Source organism: Rousettus aegyptiacus, unplaced genomic scaffold, assembly GCF_014176215.1.
Source record: "Rousettus aegyptiacus isolate mRouAeg1 unplaced genomic scaffold, mRouAeg1.p scaffold_m13_p_6, whole genome shotgun sequence".
Taxonomy (NCBI): Eukaryota; Metazoa; Chordata; class Mammalia; order Chiroptera; family Pteropodidae; genus Rousettus; species Rousettus aegyptiacus.
The window spans coordinates 75771272-75775283 of NW_023416309.1; the positions used below are offsets into that span (position 1 = coordinate 75771272).

At 41.6% G+C, this 4012-nt stretch overlaps 1 pseudogene; it reads left to right on the plus strand.

Annotated features, from left to right (window-relative positions):
- Positions 1 to 237: 237 nt before the first annotated feature.
- LOC118604129 lies at positions 238 to 356 on the plus strand (annotated as a pseudogene).
- The last annotated feature ends 3656 nt before the right edge of the window (positions 357 to 4012 follow it).

Genomic DNA, 4012 nt, shown 5'->3' on the forward strand with positions numbered 1-4012 from the left:
AGGAATCCAGGGGAAACAGAGATGATGCAAAGAACAGGAAAAAGTGTGAAAGAATAATACTTTAAATAATCCTTTATAGAAGTAAAACAAGATATTATGCTCATTAAACAAGAGTTGGATATTATTTTTAAAGGAATTAATGAGAAAATGACAATGAGATTTTGGAAATATTTTTAAAGGAGAGTAAGACTATAAAGTGGAACAAAAAATCAAGAGATTTAAAAATAATAATAATTGGTCTATAGTCATGTTACCCTGAACAATCCAAATCCCATCTGATCTCAGAAGCTAAACAGAGTTGGGCCTGGTTAGTACTTAGATGGGAGACCACCTAGGAAGACCAAGTGCTATAGGTGTAAAAAATGAAAAATTAAAAAATAAGGGGTTGTTAGCTGACAAGGTCCTGGCAAGGGTCAACCAAGGGTTACCTCGCAGATAGATAGATAGATAGATAGATAGATAGATAGATAGATAGATAGATAATTGAAGAAAGATGAGAATGAAGACCATCCAGAATGTCCATTTTCCAACTAATAGGATTCTATAAAGAAAAAACTGAGAAAAGGAGAAATGGAAGGAAGGAAATTCTAGCAAAAACAATACCATTTTCCAGAACTGGAGGACACGAGTGCCCAGACTGAAAGACAGCCCACTAAGTGCCTGACACAATAAATAACAACTCACACCAAAATTCATCATCACAAATTTCAGAATACCCTGCATAAAGAAAAGATTTGCAAAGCTTCAAGAGAGAAAAAATATATACAAAAGATCAAAACAGCATTAGACTTCTAAATAGCCGCACAAAGTTTCAAAAATGATGGAGCAATGCCTTCAGACTTCTGTGTGAGAATGATTTTCAGCCTGTAATACTTGTAACAAGATAATCAATGAAGTATGAAAGTGGAACAAAACATTTCAGACAGGTAAGTACTCATATTTTACCTCACATGTATATCTTCTCTCAAATAGCTACTACAGGATGTACAACAACCAAACGAAAGAGTAAACTGAGAAATAAGATGTGGAGCTAGGAGTCATGGGGTTGAGTACAGGAAAGCAGTGAAAGGAAATGCCAGGATGACAGCTGATAGAGAGAAACCAGTCCAGAGAAGAGCAGGACAATGGCAGGCTCCAGGAGAGAGGCACCCCAGGAATAAAAGAAAAATGGCATGTTTGAAGATGTAGAAAATAGTATCCAGAACATTGAAGCACTTGGGGTGGGATGGGGGGAATTAGCAATTAGTATATAGAATGCTAAGCAAATTAAAAAAAAATAAAAAGCAATTATTGGTTCCTGGAAATAAACTTATGCAAAAGGCCTGAAGTAGAAGTAGCAGAGCCTAATACATTCAAGGACTAGAAGGGAGAGTGGGGATGGAGCAGAACTGAAATGAGGAGAAGACTATGGGATGATGTCAGAGAGGTAAGAGGGGCCAGGATGTGAAGGGCCTGTGGACCATTGTGAGGACTCTGGCTTTCACTCTACGTGAGATGGGAGCTACTACAGGGCTTTGTGCTAAGAAGTAATGTGATCTCACTTACATGTTAGCAGGATAATTCTTCCTGATGTGTTGAGAATAAACCATGGGGAGAGGGGAAGGTAAAAGAAAGATGCTATTGCAGTCAGAAGGCCATTGCAGTGATCCAGATGAAAGACAATGATGATGGCCCAAGAGGAAGATGGTGGTTTGGATCAGGGTGCTAGCATTGGAAGTGAATTCTAGGTAGACTCTGAAGGCAGAGCCAAAACAAAGTATTTCTTGGCACATTGGATGTGAGGTATGAAAGAAAGAGAGGAGTCAAAAATAGATCCAAGATTTCTGGTCTGAGCAACTGGAAGGATGAAGTTTCAGTCAAATGAGATGGAGAGACCACAATGGGAACAATCTTCCTTTTTTCTGTTGCTGAACCAATCCAAACTTAGTGGCATAAAAACAACAGTCATTTATTATTATTAGCTCTCATGATTCTGGCATTTGACTGGGCTCAACTAAACATGTCTCACTTGGTGCTTAGGTGAGGATTATCTAGAAGATTCGACTAGGTGGGGGATGGACTAGCTGGGGCTCCTCGGGCATCTCTCTCTCTCTCTCCCCACCCCCACCCCCCACCATGGTCTCTCCAGCATGGTGATTTCAGAATGGCCAGACGTCTTACGAGGTGGCCCAGGGCTCCACAGAGGTGTGTCCCAAAACAGAGAGGGAAGCCATATCACCTTTTATGACCTAGCATCAGAAGCAACAGAGTGTCATTTCGGCTGCAATCTATTCCTTAGAAACAAGTCACCATGTCCAAGTAGAAAGAGAACCAGTTTCCCCTTCTAGATAAAGGAGAGTCAAAGAATTGGTGAACATGTTTTAAAAACCACCACAGTAGGTTTTGGAAAGAAAGTAAGAATTGAGTTGGGGAACACTTTGAGTTGAACACTATTTGCATAGTCATAATAAACACTAGTCATTACTTTAACCAAAAATTGTGATGTGACCACATTGGGGGGAACTGAGAGGAAGGAAGTGATGGGGTCACAGTGCGGGAGAGCCACGTTCTCATCCCTCCTTAAATCAATGAGTATAAACAGAGGGAAAATCGAGAAAGAAGAGTAAAACGACGTCAGTTAAAAAGACAGGTGTAAGTATAAATGGAAAGACATAGAAGGAGGAACCATAAGGACGGTTCCTTCTAAGGAACAAGATGGGGTGAAAGTGTAGGAGGGAGAAGGGGGCTACCGTTTTCAATGTCTTCCAGTACCATTCGGGTTTCGTTTTGTTTTTTATTCCTATTACTTTGATAAAAGAGCTAGTTTTAAAAGGATGTAAACTTTGCTTCAGTAAAATTAGTTTTTAAAATGTAAAAAAAAAAAAAAAAAAGAACACTCAATCCATATAGCAAGGGCAATTTTAGAAAATACCCCCCACCCAGTCCCTTTTCCACCCTGTGCCTTCTCCTTCACATCTCTGGCCCAAAGAGTACTAAGACGTCCAGGGATATAGCACAAAACCCAGGGGCACCCTTCACGTGTGCTGTCACAGCAATGACCACTGCAGATTTCCAAGTCTCTGATCATTCCCCTCTTCAACCCTTCGGAGTGGGTAGGGCAGGGCTGATATCCATTTGAGGAGAAAAACATGTCTTGGTGAGTTCATATACTCATTAAAAGATAGAGTGGAGACTTCAAGCCAGGTCTCCTGGCTTATGGTTTAATGGTCTCGCCATGCTAAGCATGGTGGCTACCATCACTGTAGATTATACAGGCAGGGTAGAATGGGGGTAAGGGAGAGAGAAAGAGGATGTTCTTGGAAGAAATGTCTATCCCTCTAAACTAAGTGCATTATTTTTCCTGAATAAAAACACACCTGTTATGAAATCCACTGTCCCAAAAGATACTTGATACCTCAACTGTGGTGGCCCCTGGCTGAAAATACTCTATTTCCCCTTAGTCACCCTCCTTAGGTCAGTGTAAGCCTACTGGATAAAGTAACAGAAACAAACAGATCTCCTTTGGACTGAGATTCCTTGGCCTAGAGGAAAACTGCAGCAAGGGGGCAGGCGACACAGTTTTGGGCAGAACTTTAGCTTTGTCTCTTCAGAATAGGCCCCTGGCTAGGGTGGGCCTGGTATTCCTAGAGCCACAACTCTATGTGGGGAGTACAGACAAACACAGCAGTGTGAGGTAGATCGTTGTAAATCAGTTAGCCCCCTGCAGACCACGAACCACCAGCAGAGCTAATTAACCTACTGATTCCTAGTTAGTTACCGAAAAAACCCTGCTCTAGTTATGTCAAAGCCCTTACTTATTAAAGTGATAAAGTGGCTGGCAAATGATGTCCCCCAAATGTGCCAACGTGCAATGAAACGATGACCATGAGAGTGGAGCTGTGTCAACAGGTAGGAAGATGACCCTGCTATGGTCAGGTCAGCAGAAACTGCTGAGCACCTACCATGTCTGAAGCCAGGACGGTAGTGGAAACAGACATGAGCAAAGCTCCATTTCTGTCCCTAGCTGTCTCAC